This window comes from Melanerpes formicivorus, unplaced genomic scaffold (genome assembly GCF_026170545.1).
Source record: "Melanerpes formicivorus ecotype bairdi unplaced genomic scaffold, bMelFor1.0.p_v2 SCAF_15, whole genome shotgun sequence".
NCBI lineage: Eukaryota > Metazoa > Chordata > Aves > Piciformes > Picidae > Melanerpes > Melanerpes formicivorus.
The window spans coordinates 4,502,494-4,519,627 of record NW_027142367.1 but is presented as its reverse complement, the minus strand read 5'-3'; the positions used below and the strand labels follow the sequence as shown (position 1 = coordinate 4,519,627).

Here is a 17,134-nt window from a genome sequence, read left to right as displayed (position 1 = left end):
TAGAGACGTCATTTCTTTTGTGCACCTACAAAGGTAATCAGTGGTCAGAACATGTAAAGTTTTATATGATTAATTCAATTACATTTAGCCAGTAAATTCATCCTTCTTTTCATTTCTAATAATTTTAGAATTACTCAGCCTTGCTAGCACAGTATCAGTAAAACCTAAGTCTGTTTGAAAACATAACATAGAAATCTATGTTATATTGACATCCAGTCTGATTTAGCATGCTTAGTGCCAGACTGCAGTTAGGCAGTTAAGTGCTGAGTTGGCCTTTCAGAAGCAGCTAAATATGGAACTCTAGCCAAGCAGTCAAAAAACTCTACAAGGCTCCTCTCTAGACTCACTCCATAAAGATTCTTTTCTTGCCTGTTGATTGCCTGATGCACATAGGAGACCCACAGTTATTTCAACATTTGAAAGTACATGTCTGTACAAAGGGAAAAAAGAACAACAGCAAAACCCCCCAAACATTCATGGAGTCTAAAGATGCCTACATTGCTCTCCAGGAATACAGAAGATCTTCAGAAGTGGGACAAAACGTGGGTGACTCTGAGGAAACATGGCATTAATTGAAGGATTGCTCTTCTGCAAGCCTCCTTTGCCTCTATGCTTATGGACACAAACTCTCCCAGTTTGTCATTTGCAAGAGGATGAAACGGATAGTCCTATTTTGAACCATGCTACTGAAAAACATTTGACCTCCTTCTGTGTAAAAGTTGGTGGTTCATTTTCAATAAATCTCTTTCCAAAGGGGCTACACAATAAGGGTGTGAGAGGAAAAAAAAAAATGGGGGTAAGCAGAGAGGGTACTACAGCATATGGAAAGTTTGTATAAAACTTATGATGTTAACATGACTTCTTTCACCTAAGGAGAACCTATAAACTTACCTATTTTCTCAGCCTACAAATTCCTTAGTATTTCCCTGGGGAAAGCTGAATGGCTCAATTCAAAGGATTTTTTTAATTCTTGTAACCCTAATCTTCATCATTATTTCTAATTCCTCAGTACGAAACCAGAAATATTGATGATCTAATACATTTTACAGAGCAGCACACAACCTTCTTTATGGCACTTACATCATTATGTAATATGTTATAAAGCAACTTGCATGTTGTAAAACTCATTAAAAAGATGTATTTTTTTTTCTCTTAGCTTGAGTTCACGATGGCCAAAATTGATGTGGAAAGCTATTAAAGTTCCAGAAATCCTAGCAGTACACGCTCCTTTCAAATGTTCTTTTCTGCCCTCTTACTTGGTGTTTGCTGTCACATTTTCAGTATTTCTGATGTGGGTCTATTGAGAGGTAATTTCTCAGCACGGCAGCTGAAGTAAGACTCCTATGGGATTAGTAACCCAACCTTATAAATCGTTACCTGGTTTCTGTCATTTACCCTGATTTGGTCAGGACAGTTGCTAACTGAATGAGAGTGGTGTAAGTCCAAGTGAAAGAAGAATGATACTGAAATCTAATATAAGCTAAACTTTTTTCATAAATGACTGGATAGATTTTAAACTCACCAGCGAGGTACTAGCCATTTTGTCTGAGAAAGCCACAGAAAAGGATTGTATATTGAGCATTTAAAAAATTCAGTTAGTGTGTTTAGCTTTTATTGTTTTCAGCACTTTTGGGGTTCCTGTGTTCACTACTCTCTTGCATGCTATACATGCACTTCTTGTGCTGACTTTGTGGGATTTTTTTGGCTGCAAAATTGGCAGGGCCCATGCTTACAGCTTTGGTGGCTGGGAAAATTAGGGACTGTTATTACACTGAATTATCAGCAGGAATACAGTTCAGTTCTTTTCCCATTGAAATTGGTTGACTTCAGAAGAGCTATGTTTCAGGCTCAGCTTGTAATTTGTTCTGATGAAAATGGCCACCTTGCCAACAGAATCCAGCTTTACTTCTAATTTAAAAACTAGCACAGCCTGCCAAATCTAGCAGCAAGGAGGCAAATTCTGCTTTTTCAATGGTAGTGTAGGTGTCACTTAACTGAGAGTAGCAGTCCCCTCTTACTCTGCGGTAGTCAGCATGAACTGTAATACAAACTTGCTCATACAAGCAACCACAAAACATTCTCGCTGTGTCTTCTATTTAATATGGAAATAAACAAAGGTCAGAACACAAGCTGTGTTGCACTGTTAATTTACATGCCATTTCAGAAATTTTTTAATCAGGTAACTCAAGAGACCTTGTCTTCATCGAAGCATGTAAATCATGGAAACACAGAATCACTAAGGCTGGAAAAGACCTTTAAGATGACAGAGTTGAACTGTAATCCAAGTGCCATGACCACTAAACTACATCCTGAAGCACCCCATCTACATGCTTCTTGAACACTGCCAGAGATGGCAAATATACTACCTCTCTGGGCAGCCTCACCACTCTCTAAGTAAAGAAGTTTTTCCTGAAGTCCAATCTAAATTTCCCCCAGCACAACTTAAACCCATTTTCTCTTGTCCTATTGCTAGTTACCTGGGAAAAGAGACCAACACCAGCCTCACTACGGCCTCCCTTCAGGCAGTTGTAGAGAGCAATAAGATTGCCCCTTAAGCCTTCTCTTCTCCAGACTAAACAACCCCAGCTCCCTCGGCAGCTCCTTGCATGACCTACTCTTCAAACCCCTCACCAGACTTGTTGCTCTTCTCTGGACATGCTCTAGGACCTCAGTGTCTTTTCTGCACTGTGGTGCCCAGAATTAATCACAGTACTCAAGCTGTGGCCTTACCAGACCCTAAGTTCCTATAACCTTTGGACAGGCAGTGAAACTGAGGGAAGCCTTTTCACTTTCCCAACCCTTTGCTGTTGAAACTAATTTCCTACTGCCAGTCATGGAAAAACATAAACTCCAGGTATTAACAGAAGAGAAAAAGCCCAGGTATAAATCAGTCCTTCACACAGGATTCCCCTTGCTGGACAGGGAGATAAATGATTAAACATATTGCAGCATATTCAGAACAAGAGTGTTGTTTCTGCTTTCGGCTGCTGATTAAAAGCAATGTAGCTGCTTGGAGAGCTAAATAGATCCAATAAACTACAGGCCATACCCTCTCAGTGCTAATTAAGGTGTTAATTAAGAAATGTTATCTTGAGGAGGCTTGCATGAGGGAGGAAATCTTTTATACATTTTTGTGTATATTTTCTGTAAGACAGAGTAAGACCAGTAAGACAAGGATAAGAGATGGTAATGTTCCCACTCCTGGGTTTTTAATGAGAAGACTGATGGTATTTATCATTTTAACTAAAACCCCCAGTATATTGAGCCATTTAGTTGCAGGGGAAAACAACCCTGCTATTTCTATGTAAAATCCAGTCTTTTTGACTGCAAGGAGAAGATGGAGTACATTGATGGTTTCTGCTTACTGGTTTGAATCATTCAATAGTACTCATACCCAGTTCTGGGAGTGTGGTGGATCTCATCTATAGCTATTTCACCAAGAGACATATTATGGTGGCTCTCAGTCCCCCTACATCATGATGAAGCAATAAAAGCCACTGCACTGCAGGAGGTGAGTATGAGGGAGATATCTTCTCTGTTTCCTTTCATGTTCTATAAAACCTAACTCCTTCTTGACTGATAAAAAAAAAAAAAACATGGATCTGAGAAGACAGGAGCAAGGATTTGTTATGAGCTTATAAAAGATACTGATTTGGTTAACTGAGTGTATAAAATTAGGATTCTGGTCTTAATTGTATTGCCATATATAAATGTATATGCAGGTAATGAAAGTAGTAGAAAGACTTGACTCCTGAGGGAGTGAGGGATGACGAGAGGAACGGGAGATGAACAGAGAAAACAAGGTGGCCAGACTACCTGTAACGTAACTTGCATAGAAAAATGGCTGAGATTTCCACACTGAACTTTCCATTCAGAGGCCTTCCCTTTGCCTTCTTCTCTTTACTGTTACCTCTGCACAATACTCTCTACTTTTATCTGTGTCAGTCATAGTATCATAGTATCATTCAGGGTTGGAAGGGACCACAAGGATCATCTAGTTCCAACCTCCCTGCCATGGACAGGGACACCTCACACCAGATCAGGCTGGCCAGAGCCTCATCCAGCCTGGTCTTAAACACCCCCAGGGACGGGGCCTCGACCACCTCCCTGGACAACCCATTCCAGGGTTTCAGCACTCTCATGGTGAAGAACCTCCTCCTCACATCTAGTCTGAATCTCCCCACCTCCAGCTTCATTCCATTCCCCCTAGTCCTATCACTACCTGAGATCCTGAGAAGTCCCTCCACAGCCTTCTTGTAGGCCCCCTTCAGATACTGGAAGGCCACAATTAGGTCACCTCGGAGCCTTCTCTTCTGCAGACTGAACAGCCCCAACTCTTTCAGTCTGTGGCTGAGATAAATTAGATTAAGGTGGTGCAACTGAGACTATAAAATGGTCCAAAAATAGTTTTTATAGGGATGTAATGGTTTTAGGATGCCTACAAAGAGGCTGCTAAACTGGAGCTGAGTTAAAACCCATGAGTCCATCCCACTCCCTGGTTAGCATTAGTGCCTGTTGCAAACCTCATCATTACTCGGAGAGATGTGTGTGAGAGACTGCACAGCCTGCCAGCTTACAGAAAGTTTAACCTGAGCCAGATCTTGCAGTTTCTTTCAAAATGCACCATGTCTGTAAGCAACATACCCCATATCTTTATTTTAGATGCTCTGGGTGGAGGAGGGGAGCTGCTTGTAGCAGCCTCTCTCCCTTGTCTGACCATTGCTGTTAAGCATTGGGCCTCTTCCAGCTTGTGTATTTCCACACAGACCGTGTTAGGCTGACAAGCCGGGTTGTTGGGTTTTGTTTGAGGTTTTTTTGTTGTAGTTTTGGGGTTGCCCTTTTTATTTATTATTTTTTTTTCTCTTCTCCTTACACTGACTCAGAAGCTGAGTATTTTATTTAGTATTTAATCGATATACGAACGGCCTTCTCCTATTTATTGCCTGTTTCCCGTCTATGCACTGCTAGATGTAAGCCGGCGAAGGCGGTCCGGCGTCGCGGCGCCGGGAGCCCCGCCGCCCTGCCCGGTGACGCCGCGCAGCTCCTGACGGGGCTGGCGAGCCCTGGCCTCAGCGCTGTCGCTTACGCTTCGGCCCCGCGGCGGGTGAGCGCGGCCCCGACGGGTGAGCGCGGCCCCGACGGGTGAGCACGGCCCCGACGGGTGGTCCTTTGGGGAGAATGTTTTCCTCCCTGCGCTCCTCTTCATCGAGAACACTCCTCTATTAATTTAGAACGAGATAATAAATTCATGATGCTTGATGTAGATGACAGGAATCGTTTGAGGAAGTGTCATTAAAGCGTGCTCTTTTCCTTCTTTGTATTATTTCGGGGTGATATTTCGACACCCCCCTTCTCCTTTCCCAGTGAACTGCGGGCACTTGGGCTGTAGGGGGTGCAAGAGCTCCACTGAAGGCCGCCGATCCGCAATCTCCGCAAGTCAGACTGCGCTGGGAAGGCCTTTATCTCAGCCGCCTAGCACAGCGTCTTCCCGACTCCGGCCCCGTAAGAGGGGATCAGATCAGCGTCGGTTGTGACAGTGTAAGCTCCGGTCTTAAACCCGAAGCTGTAAGTGAGATCTCAGAACTAAGGAGCGAGCTTGCATTCATCCTGTGAGTTGTCCCTGCAAGAGCATGGCATGCCAAATTGGCAGGGGTGCTTTGCGGGAAAGGGAGTATCAGCCCTGGACAGGAATCCCAAAGTAGTTTCTTCCCTAACAAAATGAATTCAAGAGATAAATGCCATGTGTTAGCTGGGGGGTAGGGGGTGGGGGGAGAATAACAAGAAAAAAGAAAAAGATCCTAGGATTTTCTTTGTCATTCTAATTGCGGCTATTTTACCTTGTGGTTTATTTGTTGATGGTTTTTTTTTTTTGTTTGTTTGTTTGATTTGGGATGTTTTTTTTTTTTTTTTTAATGTTGGGGGTGTTTTGGTTGGGTTTTGTTTTTTTTTTTTTCTTCTTTTAATGGTCTATATTATCATTACTATTCGCTTTTCAGCAGTAGTACATTTCACCTTTGAACTCAGTGTTTCCGTATGCCACTTAAAGAGACTGCTCCGCTTAAGTGATTGTCACTCAAATTAGTCCTATTGTTTTGCGATACACAAGTCCTCCTCTATACTGCCTGGATTAGTCAGTTCAATGGCAGTGACAAACATGCATTGTTTGTTGTTAGAGAGGGGAGTCTCACATGGGAAAACACATGTACATCCAGTCGGGACACATGCATTTCCCACCAGACTGAGGGAGAGTTTTAGCAAGCTGGTATTTATGGCTTGTTCTTGCATGCATGTTTTGTGTGTTGGGTATCTACAGCTTGACGACAGGAAATAAGGTATTGAAGAAACGTTCAGGCACATAAAGATGTGGCTCTCAAAGGATTAACAGAGTTCCTCTGCAGTTAAAGTATGAACTGATTATTTATAGCTCTGAATTTTGTAACACTGAAATTAGAGTTAAGCCTGAAAATAATAGGTACAAAAGGAAGGATCCAAATCTGTACAGCCTCACTTGGCAGTGTTTAGAGGGAACTAAAGCCAACGGAAGCTGTGTGAGGCACTTGAAAAAATCGTTTTGTTCCCACAGAAGTGCAAAAGCATGAGGAGAGAAAATTAATTCAATGCTTGTATTTGATGATACCATATCAAATATTTAGGAAGAATGTTAAGAAACATAGAAGGAAGACTTCACCAATTAAACACATTTAACAAAACTGTTATGAGGGAATATTGTAGTAATTTTCTTAAATATTTTTAGTCTAAAAGGATTGTTTGCACTGTGCTAACTTTAATATTTGCTATGCTGTAAAGTGTAATTTCTTCTCTGAAGCAAGTGAATTTCATAATGTGCATCAATCCAGGCTATAGAACCCAGCCAATTTCAGTTCAGATCTGTACTGCCTCCCAAGATTCCTCTTGAAAACTGAGTTCCAAACAATAAAACAATTTTTGCTGTCAAAATAAGGGGGATTTTACTGCTACATTTTAAGAGGCCTGAGAAACTATTGCTTTAACTGTCCTGTTAATTTTTCCCACTGAAAATGGAATTGCATAAAATGGATCAAAAACTCTATGAGCAGTCCACGTGAATTTCCCCTTGGACACAAATTTTCACTATTTTTCAGACGCTTTGTGTGTTCTCTTTTTAGAAATACTTGTGGAAAAAAAAAGATGCCAACAAAAAGAAGCAAACAAAACCCCCCATGCATTTTAACATGGCATATTTTCATACACTAGACAGCATTTTCTATGGACATTTTTATAAATGACAGATATCAAATCAGTCAAATAAGAAGAAAATAAATAGCGCTACGTACACCATTTCTTTGGGTTTTTGAAAACTAAGCAGTTGAGCAACTGGAATTTCAAATGTTTGGGTTTTTTTTTTTCTCGATTATGTCTCCATTACAGAAAATATCTTCCATAATAAGAAACTGGAATCATTTGTAGATACGGGCATAAGACAAAACATTGAAAAAAGAACAGAGTTCTTTGGTCTGCCTGTTTGAATCAACAGGACTAGGGGTTCTTCATGTACCTATGATGGTTCTGTGGGGCATTCTGCATTAGCACATATAACTATAGTCTCCATTTGATAAAGATTTTGTCTCATTACTGGTTTTGCATGTTTCTTTCAAATGCATGTTTTTTATTACATATCAGATTTTATTCCCCCCCCACCCCCCAAGTTAGAGTTATTCCCCATGTGCCTAACTTCAGTTCTAACTTTACATCATAAGCTGATATAAAATGCATTCAAATCTTATTAAAAGCAGTTGCCTCTTGTGATAAAACTAATTTTTGACAAGGTAACACAGGATTTTCTCCAGGAACTCCTCATGTTAACAACGACACTGGTTTCAGAGAGTAAAATCATTCAGAATGAATCATGAAGTTATTAATGATTTGCTGGATGAAAAAACATCATTTATTTTTTTAAAAAAACTTGCAACTTTTATTCTGTTTTAAGTTTCTTTGGCTGTGCATTGAGCTTGTGAGCAGAAAGCATTAGGAAGACTTTTCCTCTTGATTAAAGATTGACATGCATAACTCTTCAGGAGCCAAAATGAAATTACACCCCTTAGAGCAGTGGCACTCGACCTTTAACAACTTGAGAGCCATTTAAAGCCAGTGAAGGGGCAGAGAAGTCAAAACCTTAAAAATGCATGTGACAATTTTATTTAAAATTGTGAATGAATTCTTTCATCAAGACCAGTTAAGAAAATCCAAAGGCACTCTGCAATTTGTGTCTTAGGGTGAATAATTGATTGGGTCAATTGTACATTTTAACAAGAAGGGAAAAAGAACCTTTACATACGTCAACGGAAGGAAATGGTAAGAGATACTGTCCAACAGGTTTGTGGAATAGCTATGAAGAAGCATAACTGAGCCAGCATGTCATACAATTTCTCACTCAGACCCTTGATAAAAGCTCTATGCAGGCCTCTGAAGAATGAATTCCATAGGTTGTCTACCCACTGCCATTACATACTGTAGGTGCTGAGGTTGTTTTCATTTTCCTTTGCTGTTCATTTTGAAGTTATTCACTGTGTGAATATCAAGTAATGTTTTTAATGCTGTGGTGATAGATTCTTCTTTTAACAGTGTATTTTGCAACTAGGATGACCTTTCTGTTGCTGAATGCAGATTGGGTTGCGAGGAAAGACAAAACTCCCTTCTCTGATTATATTCAGCTATCTAACCTGAAGATCTCAGCTGCATATTCTTCATTTGTTCTCTACAATAAATTCCCTTTTGATTTCCAGAGTAAATCTGTGCAAAGGCTGAGTCAAGAATAGTAATAGCAATCTACAGTGGAAAGGAAATTTTCCTATGCTGCTGCTGCTGCAGGCTGCTTCACCAGGATGTCAGTTTTGAAGCACAGAGCCAAATTCAGTTTTGTGCTGTGTCCTTTCAGACCTTTTTGAATTCGATGAGGCTATGGAGGGTAAGGAATTTGGTTTTACTTATTATGAAGCTGTTTAATGTAAGATGTATGGCAAGGAAGTACCAGCTATGAAATGTAAATGCTGAAAACTGGCATGACTCTGTTTAACTTTGTGTTACTTTTCAATGCTATGGACAAAAATTGGAGCTGACATTTCTCTTTGATCTGGTTTACTCATCTCACTCTGCTGCTATCAGCTGTGTGTGACAGCAGCAGACATTAGCTAGGAAAGAGGGAATAGGAAAGAAAGAAATGTAATCCTCCCTGTGGCCTTCATGGGAGAATAGTGAATTAGAGACAGACGCTACACTTTCAGGTGGACCTAATGCCTTTCTGCCAGCGTCTGCGTGCACATGCTGGCATATTGGGGGAATACATTCAAATGGACTCATTTATTTACAAAATTAATAAATAAAAGCAAAAAGACAGAAGGCAAAATTGAAAAGGTGCAACACATCTGGACCCATGCTGAAAAACGTGATATTTTGTTTCTTTCTGCTTAGATTACATAATACAAACCAGAATGTTAATCTTGTCCATGTGTGTGCCTTCTTTTTGGTCTCTGCAGCAGAGAAAGGTAGCAGGCATGGTCAGAGGAATAGAGATACTTCCATGTGAGTAAAGACACTATTTCCTTCACCTTCACAAAGAGGTAGCTAAAAAGGAATGTGGTAATTGTGAATAATTTGGAGAAAGCTGAATACGAAGCAACTTTCAGTATTTCAGTACAAGATTTGGAGGGCACCCAAAGAAGTTATCAGAAAGCAGATTTAAATCATGAATCACCTTTCATGTCTTTCACTCCTACTTCTCTGCCAGCTGCCCACTACAGCTCTTGGTCAGAGACAAAATTCTGGATCAACTGGCTGATCAGTACTGATGTTCCTCCTGTCATGATTTGAGCAGTTTCAGAATGGATTACTCAAAAGTGTTTCCAAGTCTCAAATCCATCACACTTTCTTGTGGATGTTCTACTTGTATGAATAGTTCAAGAGAAGGAATACAAAACACTATTTTATCTTTCATTTATTTATTTATTTATTTAAAATATTTACATTTGCATAACCATCCTCCTCTAATCACCTTGTAGATTTGTTACAATTTTTATGCAGGACATTAATAACACCCCAAATACTGTCATTCATTTACCTAATGCCATTCTATTTTCCCCTCATTATTCCCCTTTGTAATTTTTCTTAGATTTTAAGAGTATTCTAGATTACCATCAGAATTGAAACACTACTTAGCACTTTAAATCATGATTTCTTTATTATGCTGTAATTTCTAGTATGTTAGAGTTGTTTACTGAAGTTGAGCCTTTTAGTTGATTGGTTGGAGAATCAAAGAGGAAAAGGAGACTGCAAACTTCTTCACCTTGTTATGGTTGAATACACTAGCTTCCACTGGCCTTTGTAATAACAGACATGGAGAAGACTGAGGTACTCATAGAATCACAGAATGGTAGAGATTGGAAAGGACCTCTAAAGGTCATTGAGTTGTGCAGGATAACCTAAAGCAGATCACATAGGAGCACGTCCAGACAGGCCTTGAAAGTCTACAGCGATGGAGACTTTACCACGTCTCTGAGCAGCCTCTTCCAGTGTTCTGCTGTCCTTGAAGTAAAAGTTCCTTGTCATGTTTAGATGGAATTTCCTGTGTTCAAGTTTATGCCCATTGCCTCTTGTCCTGGCACTGGGGACGACTGAGAAGGTACTCAATACCTTCTTTGCTTCAGTCATTTACTGGTAAAATTATTCTTCAGGAATTCCAGGGCCCTGTGACCATTGGGGCAGGTCTGGAGAAATAAAACCTTACCCATGACAGAGGATCAGCTTAGGATATACTTAAATAAACTGAATGTAAACAAGTCTGTGGAACCAAATAGGATGCATCCCCAAATGTTGAGAGAGCTGTATGATGTCATTATGAGGCCACTCTTGATTATATTTGAGAGGTCATAGTGATTGGGAGATTTCCTTTCCTGAAAAACAGAAGAAAGCAAGTGTCACCTCTATCTTCAAGAATTACAGGAGAGAGGATCCAGAGACATACAGTCAGTCAGCCTCACTGATTATGTGCAACATGATACAGAAATAATTCTGGAAAGTATTTCTGGAGATATGAAGGACAAGAGGTAACTGGGACTGGTTAGGGTGACTTTAGGAAGGGGAAATCCTTAACTAATCCAATAATCTTCTATAGTTAGATGACCGACTTGGTGGTTGAGCAAAAAGCAGTGGCTGTTATCCAGACTTTAGCAAGGCTTTCAGTGCTGTCACCTGTGACTTCCTCACTGATAAAGTGGTGAATCACAGTTAGATAAAAGGACGGTGAGGTGGATGGAACACAATCTGAACTGTTCCGCTTGAAGGGTTGAGGTAGCAGGCATTAAGTCCATCTGGCATCTCATCACTTATTCAGTAGTCCAGGGGTTAATACTAGGGCCAGTACTGTTTAACATCTTCATTAATGACTAGGATGATGAGTCAGAGTGCACCCTTGGCAGATTTGCAGCTGAGGAGTCATTAATACATCAAAAGGTTGCACAAGTAAGATCTTGCAAAGTTGCTGATGTGGGCCAACTGGAGTCTCCAGAGCTGGACAAAAGGAAGTGCCAAGCCCTGCTGCTGGGGAAGAAGAAATGCCAGGCACACACCCAGAAAGGCTGGAGGCTGAATGACTGGAAAGTGGCTGTGCAGAGAAGGCCCTGGTGGACACCAAGTGGAGTGTGAGCCAGCAGCATTCACACTACATTAGGGAGAGCATCAGACCAAGGATGGTAATTCTTCTCCTCAGTTGTGCTCATGCTCAGAGCACATATGGAGTGGTGTGTCCAAATCTGCGATAACTACTGCAAGACAGAAGGCCGGTGAAGGGACACAAAGATGCTGAAGGGACTTTAGCTTCTCATGCATGAGAGGCTGAGAGAAGTGGAATCACTTAGACTAGAGACCGGAAGGCTCAGGAGCAAATCTTATCAGTGTGTGATGAAAGGGGGTAAATAAATTGCAGCCAGACTTTTCTGTATGAAGGTACATAAAGAAGTGCAGCTGAAAAAAGTCTGGAGGAATTAACAGAGATTAACACTGATGCAGCAAGTTCAAGTCTTTGATGCATTAGTGAAAAAGATGCATTCAGGAAGGTGGGAGAGGGAAGGGACATGAAAAATTGCCTGGTAAGGAGCACTCTATATAGCTACAGTATGGAGAGCTACATCCTGAGAAGAAACCGATCCTTACAGTGGAGTGTTTCAATGGCAAAGTGGAGATAAAAAGAAAGTACTCTTTGAACATGATGACAGGCAAGTAATGAACAAATATGTAGGTATATTCCTGCATTCAGTTCTAACTTTCATATTTTAAAAGATGCCCAAAATTGGACACAAGACCCACAGCAATTATTTGGGGCCCAGAAGGAGGCCTTTTACTGCAAGAAACATAAAGATAATTCTGCTTATTGTATTAAGAATGTCAGAGGTGATTTGATCTCACTGTAAAAGTAATGTCAGGAGAGATAGTGTAGGATACTAAAGGCGCTTTAATCTAGTAGACAGAGACATAATTAGCACCAATGGCTGGAGGCTGAGGCAAGGCAAAACCATGTGAGAAATCAAGAGCAAAATCTTACAGGAGGTCTGAGAAGCCCTTGCAACACATTATTGGGGTGAAATGATGGCTTTTCCTGCCCACGTTGTCTTCAGCTAGGGACTGATGTCTTTCTGGAAGATGTGTTACTCCAAACTATTGTGCTGCGTACAATAAAACCCGAGATGAAAGCCAGGTTTGTTACTAGTCAGGAGGTCAGTTTTGCTTGACTGATAATGGATGCCCTACAAGTGAGCTCTGTTGCTGCAGCATCAGAATTAAGCTCTCTTCCCTGTTACTGTCTGCATGAATTTCTTTTTAAGATGGTACAACAAAATCATTGCTTTTGGCCTTAAAGTCTATGGTTTTCTTTAGTGGAATGAAAAAGCTTTTTACTACGTTTTTGTAACCTTAACCATCCTGCCCTGCACTGCCCAAACAGCTTTAAGGCAGCATCATAGCTGTCAGCTCTGTGACCTGATCTGGTCGTCTTCAGACAAGGCATGTGTATAACAAATACTAAGTGTATTCTAAGTACTGTGTAAACAGAGTTTAGATACACAGAGCTGAAGGAGCAGTGTACAGTGCTTACCTAAAGATGATGGAAGTGTTGTGCTCTATCTAAAAATGAATGGAAAAGCTCAAAAAGAAAAAAGGATGTTTACAGTATGTGGGAAAAAGGTCTGTTCAATTGGGAGGATTATAGAAATATTGCCAGAGAATGTAGAGATGCAACAAGGAAGGTCAGGGCTGTCTTGGAACTAAGTCTTGCCAGGGAGGTGAAAGAAAACAAGAAGAGCTTTTTCAAATACAGCAATGACAAAAGGAATAGCAGGGAAAAGGTAGGTCCACTCCTGAATGATATGGGAGATACACTAACAGAAGGTGCAGAGATTGAAGAATTGCTGAATGCCTTCTTTGCCTCAGTCTTTACTCCTAAGACCAGCCCTCAGGAGCCTCAGTCTCTGGAAGCAAGGGAGCAGAACTGGAGGGAGGAGGACACTGGTAGTCAGTCAGCACTGGGTTAGAAATCTCTTGTACCAAATGAAGACACACAATTCCAATTCCATGGGCCCTGATGGGTCCATCCATGAGTGCTGAGAGAGCTGCTGATACTGTTGCTGAGCCTCTCTACAACATTTTTGAAAACTCACAGAGAATGGGAGAGGTGCCTGATGACTGGAAGAAAGTGAATACCATTCCAGTCTTCAAAAAAGGCAAGAAGGAAAACCCAGGCAACTGCAGACCAGTCACTTCACCTCCATCCCTGGAAGGATGATGGAGCAGCTCATTCTGGAAGTCATCTCTAAACACATCGAAGAAAAGAGGGTTATCAGGAGTAGCCAACATGAATTTACCAAGGGGAGATCTTACTTGACTAATCTGGTAGCCTTCTATGAATCCATGACCAAATAAATAGATGAAGAAAGAGCAGTGGATGTCATATACCTTGACTTCAGCAAGGCTTTTGATATTGTCTCACATCCTGATAGGAAATCTCAGGAAATGTGACATAAACAATTGGTCTGTGAGGTGGATTGAAAACAGCAGAGTTCAGAGGGTTGTGATTGATGGCACAGAGTCAACTTGGAGGCCTGTGGCCAGTGGTGTTGCCCCAGGGATCAGTACTAGGCCCAGTTTTGTTCTGTATCTTTATTAATGACTTAGATGGGGGCGTTGAGAGTTTCTTCAGCAAGTTTGCTGATGGTGCAAAACTGGGGGGGAGGGAATGGCCACACCCCTCAGGCTGTGCTGCCATCCAACAAGATCTGGACAGGCTGGAGAGCTGGATGCAGGCAAACCCCATGAAGTTCAAGGAGGACAAGAGCAGGGTCCTACATCTAGGGAAGAATAATAGCAGACACCAGTGCAGGTCAGGGGTTGCCCTGCTGGAAGACAGCTCCACAGAGAAAGACCTTGGACTGCTAGTGGACAGCAAGTTCTCCATGGGACAGCAACATGCCCTTGTGGCCAAGAGGGCCAGCGTTATCCCCAGGTACATCAACAAAAGTGTGTCCAGCAGGTCTAGAGAGGTTCTTCTCCCCCTCTACTCTGCCCCGGTGAGACCACACCTGGAATACTGTGTACAGTTTTAGGCTTCCCAGTTCAAGAGAGATAGGGATCTGCTAGAGATACTCCAACTGAGAGCCATGAGGATGATTAGGGGAGTGGAGCATCTCTCCTGTGAAGAGAAACTGAGAGACATGGGTCTGTTCAGTCTTGAGAATAGAAGACTGAGAGGGTATCTGATCAATGTCTATAAATATCTGAGGGATGGGTGTCAAGTAGAGGGGGGCAATCTCAGTGGTGTGCAGTAATAAGACAAAGAACAATGGATACAAACTTGAACATAGAAGATTTCACCTCGACATTAGGAAAAGCTTCTTTACAGTGAGGGTGACAGAGCACTGGAACAGACTGCCCAGAGAGGTTGTGTAGACTCCTTCTCTGGAGACTCAAAACCTGCCTGGATGCATTCCTGTGCAGGCTACCCTAGGTGGTCCTGCTTTTGGCAGGGGTCTTGGACTCGATGATCTTTGCAGGTGCCTTCCAACCTCTGACATTCTGGGATTCTGTGATTCTGAGAATCCATTTTAATGCTCGGTGTCAACAGGTTAATATTTTATAGCACAAATGCTGGCAGAGAAACCCTGCATTGTACTTACATTTTTATGAGTTCAAGTAAACTGAAACAATCTTAATAGTAAGGAAAAACAAGACTAAATTACAAGTTGCAGAGGCTATTGTCAATTTTACAAATCCCAACAATAGCCTGCAGGGTTCCAGGTTTGTTTCTAGCTGCTCAGGAAGCTTGTGTGTTTTGCTCACACTTTTTTTTTTCTTTTCTTTTTTTTATTTTTTGTTTCATAAACCCCAGAGCTGTGCATCTGCTGAGTCTGGGATTTAATATTCTCTTTGAACTTCCTTAGCATCCTAGCTCCATGCTGTGATTCATAGTTAGTGCATGCACACACACATACGCACGCACATTAGCAATATCAGCTCCCAAATGTCAGAAGTTTTACTGTGTCCAGTACCTGATTTAGGTGCTGCACAGGAAAAATAGAACTCTTGCTCTAACCTTGAAGTTCACACTGGAGCTATGACTTGTATCCTTAGAGGGAAGGAAAATGGAAAACACACCTTTTTCTTTTTTTCAGGTGTGATAATATGATGCACTTTTCCAGATGTGAAGAAGTACCTAGGATCAAGAAGGAAATTGCAAGTGGAACAGTAATCTAAACTATTTAACGTTTGATTAGTGATAAACAATGTGACTCCTTATGCCCCTGAAAGGCCAACATGCTTTCTTTGTGTGTTCATTATGGCAGCATGGCTAAGATGTGTCAATATGTATTACTTCTGGAGAGAGATCTTTGGAACCAGAAAGCAATTTCATTTTTGTTAGTTTTTCTTCTGGTTTTGAACAAGCAACAAAAAAGACAGGCACACACACACACACAAAAACTAAAAACCCAAACCCCTTGGACCATGTGCTGGAGTGTTTCCAGAGAAGGGCCATGAGGATCATTAGAGAGCTGGAGCACCTCTCCTATGAGAACAGACTGAGGGAATTGCAACTGTTCAGTCTGAAGAAAAGAAGGCTCTGAGGAGACCTTGTTGTGGCCTTCCAGTATCTGAAGGGGACCGACAAGAAAGCTGGGGAGGGACTTTTTAGGGTGTCAGGTAGTGATAGGACTAAGGGGAATAGAACAAAACTAGAAATGGGTAGATTCAGATTGGGTGTTAGGAAGAAGTTCTTTCCTATGAGGGTGGTGAGACACCGGAATAGGTTGCCCAGGGAGGTGGTAGAAGCCTCATCCCTGGAGGTTTTTAAGGCCAGGCTGCATGTGGCTCTGAGCAACCTGATGTAGTGTGAGGTATCCCTGCCCATGGCAGGAGTGTTGGAACTAGATGATCCTTGATGTCCCATCCAACCCTAACAATTCTATGATTCTGTGTTACCAGTGGGATAAGAATGAAGATCGGTCTGACAGGTTGTACCATTTGTGGGCATTTTCACTAGGGACTTGAATGAATATGTTCCAACCTATCTAAACCAACTGGAAAATGGATAATAGTCACCAATTCCATGTTAAAATCTCCACTGGCATAGTTAACTGAAGTCTTTCAGGGATCCCTGGTTCTTCACTGAGCACTTCATAGGTTTCTTAGAGAAGAGCAACAAGAGTAATTGTTTGCAATTAGGAGTCCTCATTTCTGTTAATGATGGCGATTCACACAAACCTGCATTTATTTTGCAGTAATGAGCAAGACATTAAACACCTCATATCCTTGAGATATTGCTTCAATGGCAATAAGTAAAGATTAATAATAGGAAAGGGGGAGCAGATGTTTGGAGGGGCACTGATTTGTCATGGAATGCAAGCAGTAATGGGGTCAATGCCTTTATGAATTTGTAGAGCTTAAACTTCCTAGTTATTGGTGTGTTGCATCTTAATTGCACCAAAAGAATTGTTAGGTTTGCTCATACTTAGCAACACAGTTATGGATCTGTGTTCCATTCTTGTCAGGGACATCCCAACAGCTATGTTTGAAGCTTTTGTGTCTTTTCGAGAGACCAAAGAAGGACCTCTGTTAAAGG

General features: G+C 41.4%; 1 long non-coding RNA gene across 1 annotated transcript; it reads left to right on the top strand.

Annotated features, from left to right (window-relative positions):
• The first annotated feature begins 5,487 nt into the window (after positions 1-5,487).
• Positions 5,488-15,761, top strand: LOC137445759 (uncharacterized). Its single transcript, XR_010988483.1, has 4 exons — positions 5,488-5,565; positions 8,763-8,944; positions 9,513-9,558; positions 15,690-15,761. It is a non-coding gene; the product is annotated as an uncharacterized lncRNA (long non-coding RNA).
• The last annotated feature ends 1,373 nt before the right edge of the window (positions 15,762-17,134 follow it).